Source organism: Schistocerca cancellata, chromosome 7, assembly GCF_023864275.1.
Source record: "Schistocerca cancellata isolate TAMUIC-IGC-003103 chromosome 7, iqSchCanc2.1, whole genome shotgun sequence".
Lineage (NCBI taxonomy): Eukaryota > Metazoa > Arthropoda > Insecta > Orthoptera > Acrididae > Schistocerca > Schistocerca cancellata.
This window is the reverse complement of record NC_064632.1, coordinates 384,435,328-384,453,214: the sequence shown is the minus strand read 5'-3', so window position 1 is coordinate 384,453,214 and position 17,887 is coordinate 384,435,328. Positions and strand designations below refer to the sequence as shown.

Below are 17,887 nucleotides of genomic sequence, written 5' to 3'. Positions count from 1 at the left end.
CAGCATTCCGAAATACAGTGGACGTGTCACAGTGAACTCAGAAAATAATAATCTGATAACAGTATTGTACGGAAGTATACACCCCAAGTCCTGTATATTTGCTTTAGTGCGCTCTATCATCTCACACAAAAAGTTGGCAGCCCTAATGGTCCCGTTCCAGATGTTCACCCTGGGAACATTTTACCTATACGTCATACTTATGCATAATGCTGTCCTCTGAAGAATTTGCTCATTGTACACACGAAATAATAAAGGTGGTGTACATATGTTCCCTTTTTAAGATTGTTGTAGATAAAAGGAATAACAATTTGATTTCTTGGAGTTTTACACAATAAAGTGTAGCAATAATGCCAAGATTGTTGGTCGGCGGGTTCTCATAAAATACTAATACTTGGATTAGTGAATTTTTATGAACTTCTCCCTGAAATACTAATGGCTTTCTGTGCTCTATCATACTTCACCACATCAGACGAATCTTCAGGACCCACTGAACTTTCACTCTTCTTGTTCTTGTTCTCCTTCCCCGCCTTTTCCCGTTTTCCTATGGGTTAGGCTTTGTTGTATGGGTAGCGGCAATGTTAGTGACACTGGGTGGCCGAATGCCCTTCTTGATATCACAAACCCCAACAGGACGGAATCTGTACAGCCCATCTGAGTGCTTCCAGAGAAAATTTCAAGTGTGAGAACGTGAACTAAATGTTTGCGTTGCCTGTAACTAAGGTGGACATGGGTACCAGCCAGGCATTCAGCTAGTGGGAAGTGGGAAACCGCCGAAGAACCAAATCCAAGCTGGCCACCTCACCAGCCTTCGGTGTTAATCCGTGAGACGGATTCGATCTGTGAGTTATGTGCCTCCCCAATCCCGGAAGAGGAGCTTTAACGCGCGCAGCCTTCTGAACTGTCAGATTGAACGGGTTCTGACTCTTTAATACTTCCGGATCATATGACGATGTTTCAATCGTCATTAAAGGCCGTATTGCATTACTCACCTATCGTGTACAAGTTTAGTGTAGACAGCCTGCCACCAAGCGGCGGAACGGGTGAAGCTGCCATTTCAGCAGATGGTTTATCCACCGGCTCTCTACAGAAGAAAGTTAACTATACACGGAAGGAGTCATATAACTGGATCCATGAATCAATTCGTCCTGCAACAGCTCTTGGTGGCCAGTCTGTGTCACCTGGCCACCAAGAGCTGTTGCAGGACGATTTGATTCACGGATCCAGCTATATGGCCCCTTCCGTGTATAGTGATTTTACGGCTATGACGAGTGGGGCCTGAAGATGGCATCAATATAATGCCGAAACAGGTAGCACATAGAAGTTCATAAAATAAAATAAATTTCTACAATACATACAGCTGTTGGTAAATTATTGCATCAAGAAGTTGTTAACATTGGTGAGTAGTTTATGTTGGACAGGCGATATACCATCAGGCTTTCAGAAAACATCATCCACACAATTCCGAAGATAGCAAAAGCCGACAAGTGCGAAACATATCGAACAATCAGCTTAAAAACTCATATATCGAAGTAGCTGACAAGAAAGTACACAGAAGAATGGAAAAGAATATTGAGGATTTGTTACATGACGATCAATTTGGCTTTAGGGAAGGTAAAGCACCAGACAGCTGATTCTGACGTTGCGATTGAGATTTTTCGACCTGGACAAAAATTCAACTATGTGTAATTGTTCGAGATGTTCGAAATTCTGAGAAAAATATGTGTAAGCTATAGGCAAAGACTGGCAACATAAAACATGTACAAGAACCAAGAGAGAACAGTAAGATGAGACTGCCAAGAACGATGTGCTTGGATTAAAAAGGAGTAAGCCAGGAGTGCAGTCTTTCACCTCTTCTCTTAATCTGTACATCGAGGAAGCAATGACGGAAATGAAAGAAAGATTCAAGTGCAGTATAAAATTTTACCGCGGAAGGATGTCAGTGGTAAGATCCTCTGATGACATTTCTATCCTCAGTGAAAGTGAAAAAGAATTACAGCGTCTGCGTTGAATGGAATGAAGTTTAATGAGTATACAATACGGATGGGGAGTATATCGAAGAATTACAAAGTAATGAGAGGTAGCATATATGAGAACAGCAAGAAACTTAACATTAGAATTGGGGATCGCGAAGTAGAGAGTAAGGAATTCTGAATTCTGGTCCCTAAGTAGCAAAGCAACCCATGATGCACGGAGGAAGGAGGTCATAAAAAACAGAATAACACTGGCAAAAAGCACATTCCTGACCATGAGAGGTCTACGGTAGTGAAAAGTGGACTGTGGGAAAACCGGCACAGAAGAGAATTTAAGCGTTTGAGATGTAGTGCTACAGAAGACTGTTGAAAATTAGGTGGGATAATAAGGTGATAAACGAGGAGGTCCTTCGCACAATCGGAGCGGAAATGAATGTATGGAAAACACAAGAAGAAGGGAGTAGATGATAAGACATCTGCTAAAACACCACAGAATTACTCCCATAGCACTAGCAGGAACTGTACAGGGTAGAAACTGAAGAGCAGAACGGAGATTGGAATCCGTCGAGTAAATAATTCAGAATGTAGGTTGCAAGTGCTACAATGAGATGAAATGGTTGGCACAGGAGATAAAGTCCCGCAGGCCATATAACGTCACAAGACTGATGACTCAAAAGAAAATGGAGTTGGATTAGTGAATTTTTATGAACTTCTCCCTGAAATGCCGTTGCACTGTTACCGCGGAATTGTGTGAATACAACACAAGGACAACATACGCTTTCTCGACACCTGTCGCCATCTTCCATAATTGGTCACTGCTGTGCTCTCGTGGAAGAAATATGAAGTGCAGCTGCCACAGTGCAAAGCTTTTGAATGCTGAGTTTTGTGACAGTATGTCAATTAATATAGCTACTATGAGTTAATGAAATCACCTCAATCATTTACAATAAAATTGTACTGCATGCGCCCAGTACAAAAATTGTCGTTACTTGCTATCTCTCGCGTGTAATAGAAATGGTGACGTCAAATTGGACGTTGTTTAAACTTTATTTATTCCTCCCTCACACCGCCAAAGGCACATGACTCGAACTTTATCAGTACAAAAATGAGGCCGCCAATATGAGTTCTGCGGCAGAAATTACACCCGGTATCCAGATTTTGGAGACAGAAAGGCGAAACACCCACTGTTGAGATTTGTCCTGTTTGCGCATCAAGCCGGCCATTATTCGCGACACAGAACAAGATGTCGGCAGCACTCAGCGCGCGCACGCCGAACTCTGGCCGTGCTCTCGCTTTCACGAGGCACTTCACGGGAAGCACCCGGAGTTTCTCTCGTTTACGAGCGGGCCCGTTTCTGACTCTGACAACTTGTTACTCGTAACGATCCACTTCTCCCGTGGCAGCGGCCCGGCATATCCTTTCACAGCATCCGGCGCCCATTAGCCGCTTTACACACTAAGCTCCCTCCGTACAAAGCCTGATCCACCTTGAGGCAGGAGGAATCCGCCTTCAGGAGTAAACGACAAGGAACTGCCGTCCTCGCACTGCTTTACTGAATAAATTTCATTCCGATATTTTTCTCAAGCTCTCGTATCTAAGTTCTGGCTGACTTGGACGCGATGAATAGAATTTTACTGATAATGCTACGCTCTACTTTCACATAAACCTCTTAACGGAAATGCAAAGTTTACAACATATTATTATTACTATTTTTATTCCGTACCTTACACCGAATATTCATCTATCAGTAATAAAAGGTTATCCACCAAACTCTATTTTCATTTTGCATTCGTTCTTATGGGTTCATAAATTTTCTTCAATATTTCCTCTTCAATTAATGTTTGGGTTCGTTGCATCAATGTGGCCAGTGGTCTCCTTCGTATCTTTTCTTCCTTCTTGGTGGTTAGCACTCCATGTTCCGCCGTGGCAACCACTCCTCTGACATTCTTTTCATATGTCTGTATTGTATTACTTACTTTTCTTCCATTATTTTTCTTCCACAAATCACTATTCGAACTTGAACACCCATTTTCTTCCTGACTTCTTTTCCGACCCTTGCACGCCTGGATATCGCAGCAGACCCACTCATTTGCTATCAGCATTTTCATTAAATGAGATTTAACTGTCCGTATTTCTGATCCGTAAGTCTAATAGTTGTTGTAAAGATATTTTATTTCGTTTTCATTCTGCTTTCTTGAGCCAATAAAATACCATTTAATGTTCCTATAGTTAAATTTCTAGCATTTATTTTTAATTTCCTTATCTTGTTTACCATCCTGTTTGATTTTTATCCTAAATATTTGTACCCCCCCCCCCCACCAATATGTTTAACTGTTTCTACCCACTTTCCAAATCTTGATTACTTCCTCCTAATTATATGTGTTCTGTCTTATACATGTTGACGTGAAAGACCCTTTATTTATACTCTCCCATTAATTTCGTGTTGATATATTCGATGTCCTTTTTTATCTAATACCAAAATTAGCTGGTCATCACCAAATTGTAGTGAATATATAGTCATTTGTAGAGATTTTCTTACATTTTTCCCCGAATTTTCCAACGCTTTCTTTGTATATATTTTATTTTGTAAAATGTCAGTGATAGGGTGCATCCCTGACATCATCTCTTTCTAACACTAAATCCAAGCGAGAGAAATGTTTGCTGTAGACTTCCCATGTAGTTCATGAATTGCTTTTATAATCACAGGATTATATTCTGATGGTTATAAAACTGTGCACCAACTGGATAAAGATGTATTATCATGGCTCTTTATCCTCGGCTACAAATACTTAGTGAAGTATGTTTTGCAAACAAAGTAAATGATCTGTAGTTTATTTCCGTTCTCTGAACTCAGCTAGTTCCACGGCCTCCGCTTCCTTAAATTCCATCTTTAAAAATGTTTAATAATCCGTCCATAAAATCTGCTAAAAGTTCTAATCACAGTTATTCCTCTAAAATTATGAGACTCATCTTTTTCTTCTTCCTTGTGTCTCATTGATAAGAGTCTTACTTTCCAGTCCTGTGGGATGCTTGAGGTTTTAAAATCGAGAAAATTTTTGCATATAACCTCAGGTCTGAAATATACTATTATCCCAGTAATGGTTGCTATGTCAAAGGGCACTGTAAGTAACTAAATTAGCTCCAGATAATGGGTTCAGCTGGACAGTAAAAGCTAGGCAAACTTTAAATTCTTGACCAGGGCTACTGACGTTAGAAGTGATTTTTCTGTAATGTGCACTGAGCAAAGCTGGACAAATCACCTACGAAGAGAGTACTGCAATGGTATTAACTTCTTAAGCTTACAGGCTATGCTACAGAACTAGCACTGCAATAAGACAATGGGCCTGTGGTACTAGAAGTTGCCATGTTCTTAATAATAATGGCTATATTTTCCAATTATTGGCTTTTGATTTCATGACCATTCAGCAAACCATAATTATGTTCATAGCGAAACAGGTATTGTTTTTGTAATATTTGTATGTATATACTGCACTTACGTACCTATAGACATTAAATTAAATTCCCTTACCAAATGAGTATTACTCTCAACTAAAAATCTTATACGTATACAGCACACTTTGCGTGTCCGATTTGGCTTCTGAAGTATTCGGGATTTGGGGCTCGATCTCGAGGTAGTCCGGTTGTTTGTTTCAGCTCTGGTTTCCCCACCTGGCCGCTCTCGCACACGGTCTCTTGTTGTTGGTTTCTCTTCTGACCAATATGAAGTCTTGCCATACTCACAGGATTTGTAATTCACCCTGACTGACCTAATGGGTGTACCTAATTCCTTGAGAGCTGTGTGTGTGAGAGAGAGAGTTTATATACGGATACGTATGCTGCCTCCAAAAGAGTGGTTCTGCGGTTGGGGCTTTTGTACCCCTAACATCTGATTTAGTGTTCAACCTGTCCTATCTGTCTTTTCGGGAATACATATTGTATTCTTCACGTTGCTTCCTTCTTTTCCACAAGTACAAAGAGTTTTGTCGATCAGTACCAGACGATGTAAATGTTTATTCAGCCGAACGTGACACAATTTTATTTGTACAGTGATAGTATAAAATCCTCTTGACACCGTTTGCTTCATGTACCAATGCACTGCCGACATCACACGGCGTATCGCTCTATAATATTCACCATTGTCGTTGGTCATTTTCCTACACTGTTTATCCCGTCTTACTCGCATCATCGTTTAAGTTGTTGTAGAAGTCTGGGAGCACTATTTTTGGAGGACACGGCCTTCCTCAAGCTGCGCCTTATTTAGACAAATAGTCGACCCGTTCGTTGCCGCGGATGCCACTGTGGCCTTTGACCCAGATTTGCGTGACTTCTTTTTGTTGATTGCGTATCCGACTGGTTTGCTGCAGAATTGTAATACAAACTTAAGGCCCCATGTTTTATACGCAGAGACAAGAGCAATGAAGCACAACAACTGCAGAAAAGCACAGCAGCGGCTGAGCTGCGCAAAGCTAAACTGCTTTACATACTCATATGTTCGCTTATCATTTATTCGCTGCCGTTTTATGACCATATCTTGTAGTGCAACGACGTACGTTTTGTATAAATGATTTCCTTTTGACATATGACCATGTGCAGACTTCGTCACATACGTCAGTTACAACACACTTCAAAATTATTTAAATTCTTTTTAAATTGTCTCTGAATGGTTCTTGAACGAAACTGTAAAACATCATCATTTGAGTCGTATGCGCAGAATTACGTCACTCAGTCCAATTTGTTTGTGCAAACTTTTTTTCTATTTAGATGTCATTTTTTTTCTTCTCAGAAATTAAATTAACGCAAGTTATCTGATTTAACAAATATTAGAACCACACTGAATAAACTTTCCAGATTCAAACTCGCGATGAACGTTGTCACAATTAATAATCTTCTCAAATAAATTAATAATTCATTCATATAATTCTTCATAAATAAATTCTCGGAACACGTATTTGAACTTTAGCAGTATCCACTAGTTTATTGTCTTCCTACATATAGACGTGAACCTGAACCTTGACAAGATAGGACTGACCATTTACAACATGATTAAACTTTCTATGACATCATTGTTGTATAAAATTACAAAATCTTATTATTTCAGTTTTTAGAAGCACGACGCAACAACTCGGTTTCAGGATCTTCTGTTGCTCTCTGGCTGTCGACCCGTGACGTATAGTGGCCAGCAATTTTCTCTCTGGCCCCGGCAGTGAAGATGCTGTCTCCGTTCGTTGCGCCGCCCTCTCCGTACATGAAACATAAAAAAATAAATACAAAACTTTAGATAATTCACAACAATTACAAAGATTACAAAAATACATAAACAAACCACTAAATTAAATTTATATTCACCTGCAAACTGGGCTGACACTGGTGAATGGGTGACGCTTCAATTTCGCGTCCCACTACAATCTCCACCACAGTGCAATTCCGATGTGTGGCTATTTGAAGCATTTCCTCGCTTGGATGTATAATTCCTTGCTTTGACATTATTATCGGATTGTTTCTGTCCAGCCTCTAATACGCGCAGCGTGTTTCAGGTGGAATAATAAATATTCAAGGAGGATCAGTTCGAATAAAACAGCGAAGAACCCAGAGGGCCCACGCTTATAAGTACCTCAAATGGTGGAGGAGTGTCTCAGTACTACCAATAGGGATATCCTGCTGAGCAGCGAAGTTTTTGATTGTGATCCGTTGGTGTCGAATGGAACTGGCCGCACGTTCCTACACTGCAGAAATCACAGCGTGTGCGGCAGGCTCGCGGGAGATCGGAAAGGTCTGCGCGACCTTGTTGCGAAGATGACGCCTCGCCCAACGACTCATTGTGCTTTTGTTCACTGCCACGTCTCCATAGACATCCTGCAAGCTCCCGTGAACATTTGCGATGCTCTGGCTTTCCGCAAAAGGAACTCAATGTCATTTCCTGCATCGAACGCATCTCCGTTACAGACGCCATTTTGAAGGCTACAGTACAGCCGCCACCTGTCTGAATTACATGAAACTTAAGGGGCTGAACCGGCATTATTCCACAATGTTGCACTGGCAGAGAAAACAAATGTGGTGCATTATTTATTAAACGGCCCTCGTACTTGCGTTTGTAGATAAAGTAGGCTAGTGTTCTGTTTTTGTACTTTTCTATATATATACAGGTTTCCAAACGCCGTGGACATAGTTTGATTTTTATATTTCGTCTTTCTCTACGATGCGCCTAATGGTGACTGCTATTCTAGTAGCTCTTTGCCATTTCTTAGACACAACTAGTCTACAACATGTAATTTTCCTAACTCTCCATTCTGTTCCCCGTCTTTTCTTTCATTATTGATAAATCCTGGTTCCATGTCACCTTAATCTAATGGGCAATACTCATTTATTCTGTAAGAAGGTTGTTGAAATACCCGTGCAGCCATTCAGATTTATATTTTTCATCATTTCCCTGTATCGTTTAAGGCGGACATCTGGACACCTCCTTTGAAACGATGATTTCCTTCCGAAATTGTTGGCGGCAAACATTAAACCTTTATCTTCCTTCCTTGGAGGAAATATTCATGACAAATCCGCCACAGGAAAATTTTTATCATGAATACCATAGGAACAAGGTACTAATACTAATGTAATTCTTGGTCCGATTCGGTCACGTTCGGTGGTAAAGTGGATATTCGCTGAGGTACACCGCCCTGGTGCTAAATGTCATGGGAATGATCATAGCTCAAAGGAAATTCGCATCGTGTTAAGAGTGTACTTTTACATGACATCTGCAACGGTAGACTCGTGAAACCACGAGAAATACTCATTTTTAGAGTCACCGTTTAAAACACCAGTGGTAAGAATGCAGTTCACTGACTCCATTATTCTGATGTATTTTATTGGCCAGAAAATGTATTCGTCCGTGTATACAATGGGTGACAAACTCTCGACAGTAAGCGTCGATGTCGTTCAGGTTTTCTGAAGGAAATTCTGCTCAACCTGTTTCGTAGTTCAGTCAAAGCTTCTAGTTACGTATTTCATATATCCATCGCTGCAGAGAATTGTTAAAACGTTCTTGCGGTGTTGTGCATGGCAAGGAAAATGGTCGAATTGTTAGAGACCTTTGTTAACATCCCACGAATTTACTGGCAAGTTTTTTCGTGTGTGGGTATGTACAACATACTCGTACATGAGACCTTATCTTCAGTGAACTTGCTAAGTAGAATTTCAGACTGCCAGCTACAGAAAGATACACTAAGCTGTTCCCTGTTGAGACAGCTCTTCGTTCTTGCGTCACCATTGAAATTCTGTTTCAGTATAATATGTCTGAAACGCACAGAAACTTTCATATTCGTCTCTCACATTATCAACAACGGAGGAAAATGGACCATTCTGTTGTAATTTCGCATGACATCTTAATTGTATGCTTCAGCATTTGTGAATAAATGGTATTTCTTCACATACCTGATACATACAAGAAGGCCCTACGCACATCTTCATGTTGATGCATGGCACGTAGTAAATCGTCACCTCGCTGTGTCTATTAATATTATAACTAGCTTTGCACCTGCTCTTCTGCTTGCGTAGTTTTTTTTTCTGTTTTTCGAATTTTTATGTTATTCACAGATGTCAACATCGTCTAAAGTTTTCGCTCAAATGAAGGTGGTAGAAGCTTGGTCTTTTCCGAATGTACTCCTGACCAAAACGCGACTCTGGTAGCTGGAGTCGGAGACTTTTGTTAATCCTGCCTTTTGAATTGCTTTGGTGACATTTCCACAGGAACTTTCTTTTCCTAACACATATTTTTTAGAATTTAAATACCAGTTTTCATATTTTTTGCTTTAAAAATGTTTTGATGTAGCGAAATATTTTATAAAAAATTTTATCCCCTGTTTCACCCCATTGCACATTCCATGTACAGAAGCACCGTAAGACGTAATTTTGTATGTGTAACCGAGACGCAAAATACAAATGTTCATTGATTTAGCTTTAAAAATGCTTTCTTAATGAAATATTTCCATAAAATATTTCATCCCATTACGGGTTGAATTTCAAAAAACACTGAAACTCGTATTTTCTAAAATTTATAACCGACAAATCAAATACCAGTTTTCATAGGTGTAGTTACAATATGCCATAGTAGTTCTTTAATGACGATTTACTTTCAAAAATAATTCATTTGCTGTTTTATTTCCATATGGATTAAATTTACAAAAACGATGAAACACGTATTTCTTCATTTCTGACCGAGAAACAAAAAATTAATTTTCGTAGTTATAGCTTAAAAATGGCCTTAATAGCGGCGCATAATCAAAAAACATTTCATCCCTTGTGATTCTTGAGTTTCTCCCGGCGTATTGATAATCAAAATATCCACGGGTGTACTGCCGGTCTACAGTGTCCAACGGGCACAATATTTCGGCGATCATACATGTCGCCATCATCAGGTGAACTGACGGACTGAGCTCCTGTGAACGTGCCGGCACGGAGATACGTACGCTATGGCTGCTCAGGGGGAACTGGGCTCGGTCGCGGCGGCGGCCGTTTTAAATACCCTCCGCCCGCGGCGCGCTCATTCCGCCGCCCGCGCCCCGCGCCACGGTCGCGCGGTGGAACAGATTGCGACGGCGTCTGAGATGACGTCGGTGTGATGGCTCTGTCCGCCGTGGTCGTCACAACTAGTTCAGTGGTCTTCTCGTCAAACGTCTAGCTAATCAATTCTAGTTTCCTTGTTCACGAGGGTACCCCTGCGAGAGTCACTAGAATTGATTAGTCAGAAGTTTGAGGAGAAGTCCACTGAACTTTTTAGGCATGTCTTGACCTCGACGTATTTTCTTTTTAATGGAGAATACTACGAATAAACGGAGGGAGTCGCCATGGGTAGCCCACTCTCACCGGTGGTAGCAAATTTGTACAGGGAGAGCTTCGAGGAGGAAGCCCTGTCGTCATCCGAATGGAAACCTACTTGCTTTTTCCGTTACGTGGACGACACGTTCGTCATCTGGCCACATGGTATGGATAAACTCCTTGACTTACTTACACATCTAAACTCCATACACCTCAACATAAAATTCACTATGGAGACTGAATCGGAGGGTAAATTACCTTTCCTTGACGTCTTGGTCAAGAGAAGGGCTGACGGCACCCTAGGTCATGGGGTGTATCGGAAGACAACGCACACTGATGAGTATTTGCACGCAGACAGCTGCCACCACCCTTCACAAAGGAATGGGGTACTTAAAACTCCAGTACATAGAGCGCGCACTATCTCTGATGCAGAGAGTCTACCCAAGAAATTGGAACATCTGAGAACTGTATTTCGAAAAAATGGGTACTCAGGGTGGCAGATTCAACGTGCTCTCCGCCCAACCACTACAGCACAACCTGTGGAGATGGACGAAATCACAAGGGAGGAGGTAGGCACTGCGTTTATTCCATATACAGGCGCACTCGCGGGGAAAATCGCCCGCATTTTGAAGAAACACCGGGTCGGAACTGTGTTTTGTCTTCCGAATAAAACTCGCGCACTGGTGGGGAGCGCCAAAGATGACCTCGGTTTGAGGAAGGCCGGCGTGTACCAGATTCCGTGTCAACGTGGCAAGTTGTATATTAGTCAGACGATGCGTACCGTGGAGGATCGATGCCGTGAACACCAGAGACACACTCGACTGATGTATCCGAGCAAGTCGGCGGTCGCTGAACATTGTTTGTCGGAAAATCACGCTATGGAATATGAACGCACGAGGATTCTGGTACAGACGTCGAGATACTGGGACAGCGTTGTTAGAGAGGCCATCGAAATTCGCACCAATGACGACCTCATAAACCGTGACTGTGGCTATAATCTTAGCAAGGCTTGGGAACCAGCGATTGGGTTAATCAAGAGTAAAGCGAGCAAACGTATAGTTGTGACGACCACGGCGGACAGAGCCATCACACCGACGCCATCTCAGACGCCGTCGCAATCTGTTCCACCGCGCGACCGTGGCGCGGGGCGCGGACGGCGGAGTCAGCTTCCCGCGGGCGGAGGGTATTTAAATGGGCCGCCGCCGCGACCGAACCCAGTTCCCCCTGAGCAGCCATAGCGTACGGATCTCCGTGCCGGCACCTTCACAGGAGCTCAGTCCGTCAGTTCACCTGATGATGGCGACATGTATGATCGCCGAAATATTGTGCCCGTTGGACACTGTAGACCGGCAGTAGACCCGTGGATATTTTGATTTCATCCCTTATTTCGCCCCACTACGTGTGAAAATTCGAAAACCTTAAATCATATCTACAGCACAGAATCAACACCTTCTCCAAGTTTTAAGTTGCTACTCTTAGCAGGTTTTACTGGACGATGATGAGTCACCAGTCAGTCAGGACATTGCCCTTTACATACGGAAATATTGAAGTTTATATTATTATAACAGGCCACGGTGAAGGAAATTTCGAACATCAAAGATTTGGAAGTAACTCCAACAGAATGATGTTCGTCTTCGTTGCGATATAATTTCTGTGATGCAGCTTTTAAGAGTTAATACATAAAATTTTAATTGTGATGCTGCGTTTAAAGATGACAGGCAACAGGTTACTTTCTTTCCGTTACTCAGAACCTACAAAAAAGTAACAGCCAGAAAATTTGATCAACACCTGTGTACAAAGGTGCACAAACACCAGTGATTTCCGGAATACACGGGTGACAAAAATTCCCCTGACGCAGTACCGCGCATTGACCAATGAAAGCAACAGTTGCGTCACCAACGCAGACCATTCCCCGGTTGTAACGGGCTGTGTGATGTTATATCTTCCCATAAAGCGTCTTGTCGGAAATGCTCAATACATTTCCATATTCACGGCGTGTTGTGGCCCGTGCACAATGACACCCATCGCACGCGTGGTAATGTCTGCATTCACATTACGCACCGAGTGGCAATCTGTTTTTTCTGACTCTGTTTAACGTAACGAAGCATTACGTAGGGATTCATCCGGATAAAAATGCGCATTTGATACGAATATTCTCATTATTCAGGTGACAAAATAAAACATGGTTGCACGCCCAAAACAAACCTTCTATTTTTCCTTGCTTCTTGTCACTCACATTCATAGAGCTACATTCGTTGCAAAAAATTTACCAGACAAGTTTTCTTTGTTATTTGTGAATTTTAAGTATTACCTTCACAATGTAATTGTGTCTTTTTTAAACTCATTATTTGTGACTGTGCACTTGAGTAAATCCCATTATTTCATACAATTCCGATGTTACTGACGTCATTTGTTTGGCGGTCGTGCTGTAACATTAAGGCGATCTGGACGCCACGAGCACTCAAGACACGAAAATTTAATTTGTTATTAAATAAAATGATGCGCCTTTTCCTGATTCTAAAAGTATAAACGTTACGTATATTACCTCATCATATTAGTGTTCAAATGCCTTTTAAAAGCAGATGGACCGCGTTTTTCTTTTTAATGCCTAGCTGTCACACTACAGTCAAACACAAAACTTTGCCTAAAATATCTCGTTAAGTAACTTTTACGCCCATATTTCCATAGCAACTTGTTTGTATAACATCCTGAACAACAACATATGGGATATACTGCAAGTAGGGGTTTATTGCAATTGATGTTTCTGTCGATAGAACTGGTTTACTTCAGTTTACCTATGTTTATCACGTGCATCCGTGTTGTAATCTTGCTGTTCTTACTGTTTTAGATGTATTTCAACGATTTTGCATCACAAAATGCCAATAATTACCAATAATAAGTTTCACTGCAGACGGAAATTTTACAGTAATAAACACAAGCGTGTTGCTGGAAGTCGTACCGAAAATGAAGAAATTGTTACCCCATAGCGAAGTTAGGCTAGGCCCAAAAGTTCGCCAGGCAGTGCTTCCAATGGCAAGTTGAAACATCTTACCGAAAAAGAACAAGATGTCGGCGTTGTAAGTGGGAAAATAACGGTTATATTTTAATCAGCAAGTACACTCTTTTAGAACTGCAGTTGTCTATTGCTAATTGTGAATACTGTAATGGTTAAAAACCGCTATGTTTAGTGCAGACATAGGGAAGAGAAGAGGCATATATTGTATAATTGTAATGGTATACCAAGTGTGAACTTACGGAAAGTACATGAAGTACATGAACACGCAGAAAATATTGTGAAGCGAATATTCGCCTTTCTTTTACAATGAGGTTTGTTGGGAAGGGAAGAGAAACAGTCCAGATATTCTGTGCTATAAATGGATCTTCCATTATCACCCATCGAATTTGACAGGTATAAACGTTTGCATAATGCTCTAACAGAAGTCAGTAAAGCATGTATGCAGAGGGCAACAAAAGAAATTACAGACATTTGTCTGTCTACAGATACCATTGTTGCACCAGGTATTTCCTGCAAAAGAGAGGCAATAAGTCCATGAATCAGGTTGTCACATTTACCTCTATAGATACATGCAAGGCGCTGGACTACGAATGTCTGACAAAACACTGCAAAGGTTGTACTATAAAGGTAAATGAAACAAAAGCGACGAAAACTCTAAAGGTTCAGTGGCGGTATGGAAGCACAAACTGCGACATGGTCGCGAATTGAACAGTGACCCGAATATAAAATAAATTTCCTTTACTTCAAGTCTGTGGTCACAAATATTTTGTCATCAGACTACAGAAGCTCTCCTGCGAACCTTGCAGAACTAGCACTCCTGAAAGAAAGGATATTGCGGAGACATGACTTAGCCACAGCCTGGAGGATGTTTCCACAATGAGATTTTCACTCTGCAGAGGAGCTTCTGTTAAGTTTGGAAGGTAGGAGTCGAGGTACTGGCGGAAGTAAAGCTGTGAGGACGGGGCGTGAGTCGTGCTTGGGTAGCTCAGTTGGTAGAGCACTTGCCCGTGAAAGGCAAAGGTCCCGAGTTCGAGTCTCGGTCCGGCACACAGTTTTAATCTGCCAGGAAGTTTCAAACCAGTAACAGCTTGTACTGTAAGTGCTTGAGCAGTGTCCTGCAAAATGATGGTCAAGTCCTGCAGAAAGTGTCATCACTTCTGTCTCTAAGCTGGTACTGATTTGTTTGACTGATGGGGCTGCACTCCCCTGACTTAAGCCCTTCTGAGCTCAACACTGTTTTTAAACTGAAGGAAACACTTCACGGCATTCGCTTCAGAACTGCTACAAATTCGTCGGGCAACAGACTGCGCAGCTCGTACTGTCAACACAACTGGTACTGCTAAGTGTATCCTACGACTTCCACATCGCTGGCAACGGGTTATACACAATGCAGGTGACTACTATGAAGGTCAGTAAAAGTTTCAAACACGTATCTATTATGCACGAGCTGTAAATAAATAGTTGCCACTATTAATGTTCCAGCCCTCGTATATTGGAGCCATAGTGGCATCTTCAAATGCTAAACACAAAATCAGTGGCAGCATCGCCAAATATATATAATATTTTTTATATGTATATTATTTCCATGTATAAACTATTGCCATGTACTATTATTTTTGTACATTTGATGACGCTAGCGCTGATTGTTTTGTTTAGCATTTGACGATGCCACTTTGGCTCCAATATATTAGGACATGTTTTTATAAAACAGATCTAATAAAGGTCATTATAGACAGAAACCGGTAGTCTGGTGACCAAAAATTTGTGAACTTAGACGTGAAGTAAAGGAAATTTATTATGGTGTTGAAAGATAGGCGAAAGTCTCTGTTAATAGTAGGTCAACTGCTAGACATTGAAAGACAGCAAGTCATTAAGGCTTGCCCCCTTTCATTTTTAATTAATTGAGTTCTGCATATATACACGTTTAATGGAGAATTATATGAATAGAAGGGCCCTAGGACGGTATGAGATTTAATGAAGTGGGTCGACGGCGACTACATACTGCCTGTGTCGGCGTCTAGTTGCTCTGAGTGATGGACCTTCCTTCTATCGAGTTACCTTGAGAACTGTCCGTGTTTGCACTGTGTGCTGAGAATGTGTGGGGAGAAACACGGTAGCCAGAGAGTCACCGCAGGGTTGCCTTCATGGACCACAATTCTGCGAAGGCGGAAGCGTAGGGGTAGTGCGGGAACTGGTTGCTGCTTTCCTATCACACGGTTCGCTTGCAGAAAACGCTTGCCGATAGGCAGTCCGCCAGCCCCTAAGAACATCCTGTGATTAATGCAGCACAGTACATTGTTCCCAATGCTAGCCCCAGGGCTTTTTTACGATATTCAAGCTTCGTCTCACGATGGGCTGGCACCCAGGGAATTGTTCTCTGTGAGCAGAAATACACTCCTGGAAATGGAAAAAAGAACACATTGACACCGGTGTGTCAGACCCACCATACTTGCTCCGGACACTGCGAGAGGGCTGTACAAGCAATGATCACACGCACGGCACAGCGGACACACCAGGAACCGCGGTGTTGGCCGTCGAATGGCGCTAGCTGCGCAGCATTTGTGCACCGCCGCCGCCAGTGTCAGCCAGTTTGCCGTGGCATACGGAGCTCCATCGCAGTCTTTAACACTGGTAGCATGCCGCGACAGCGTGGACGTGAACCGTATGTGCAGCTGACGGACTTTGAGCGAGGGCGTATAGTGGGCATGCGGGAGGCCGGGTGGACGTACCGCCGAATTGCTCAACACTTGGGGCGTGAGGTCTCCACAGTACATCGATGTTGTCGCCAGTGGTCGGCGGAAGGTGCACGTGCCCGTCGACCTGGGACCGGACCGCAGCGACGCACGGATGCACGCCAAGACCGTAGGATCATACGCAGTGCCGTAGGGGACCGCACCGCCACTTCCCAGCAAATTAGGGACACTGTTGCTCCTGGGGTATCGGCGAGGACCATTCGCAACCGTCTCCATGAAGCTGGGCTACGGTCCCGCACACCGTTAGGCCGTCTTCCGCTCACGCCCCAACATCGTGCAGCCCGCCTCCAGTGGTGTCGCGACAGGTATGAATGGAGGGACGAATGGAGACGTGTCGTCTTCAGCGATGAGAGTCGCTTCTGCCTTGGTGCCAATGATGGTCGTATGCGTGTTTGGCGCCGTGCAGGTGAGCGCCACAATCAGGACTGCATACGACTGAGGCACACAGGGCCAACACCCGGCGTCATGGTGTGGGGAGCGATCTCCTACACTGGCCGTACACCACTGGTGATCGTCGAGGGGACACTGAATAGTGCACGGTACATACAAACCGTCATCGAACCCATCGTTCTACCATTCCTAGACCGGCAAGGGAACTTGCTGTTCCAACAGGACAATGCACGTCCGCATGTATCCCGTGCCACCCAACGTGCTCTAGAAGGTGTAAGTCAACTACCCTGGCCAGCAAGATCTCCGGATCTGTCCCCCATTGAGCATGTTTGGGACTGGATGAGGCGTCGTCTCACGCGGTCTGCACGTCCAGCACGAACGCTGGTCCAACTGAGGCGCCAGGTGGAAATGGCATGGCAAGCCGTTCCACAGGACTACATCCAGCATCTCTACGATCGTCTCCATGGGAGAATAGCAGCCTGCATTGTTGCGAAAGGTGGATGTACACTGTACTAGTGCCGACATTGTGCATGCTCTGTTGCCTGTGTCTATGTGCCTGTGGTTCTGTCAGTGTGATCATGTGATGTATCTGACCCCAGGAATGTGTCAATAAAGTTTCCCCTTCCAGGGACAATGAATTCACGGTGTTCTTATTTCAATTTCCAGGAGTGTAACTTATACAGAATTTTTAGGTGTTTGCGATCCAGCTTTGAGATGACATAACTTGCTTGAAGAGTATCGGTTCGGCTTGTAAAACAATTCCCCTCACAGCCTGGAAGAGCCCTGCGGTGAGGGTTACCTGACATTCTTTCGCCAGCACAGTCAGCTTATTTTTTAGAGCTCTTTAGTTCCCGCGCCAAGCGTTTTCCTACAAATGTGAAAAAAAGCAGCGTGATTGTACATCGGACGGTGTCATCATAACTTGGGCTTCTGTAATTTTTAGCAACAAGCCA

General features: G+C 42.9%; 1 non-coding gene across 1 annotated transcript; it reads left to right on the top strand.

The window, feature by feature from the left end:
• Positions 1–14,764: 14,764 nt before the first annotated feature.
• On the top strand, positions 14,765–14,839 carry Trnas-uga (transfer RNA serine (anticodon UGA)). Its single transcript has one exon. It is a non-coding gene; the product is annotated as a tRNA-Ser (tRNA).
• Positions 14,840–17,887: the final 3,048 nt, after the last annotated feature.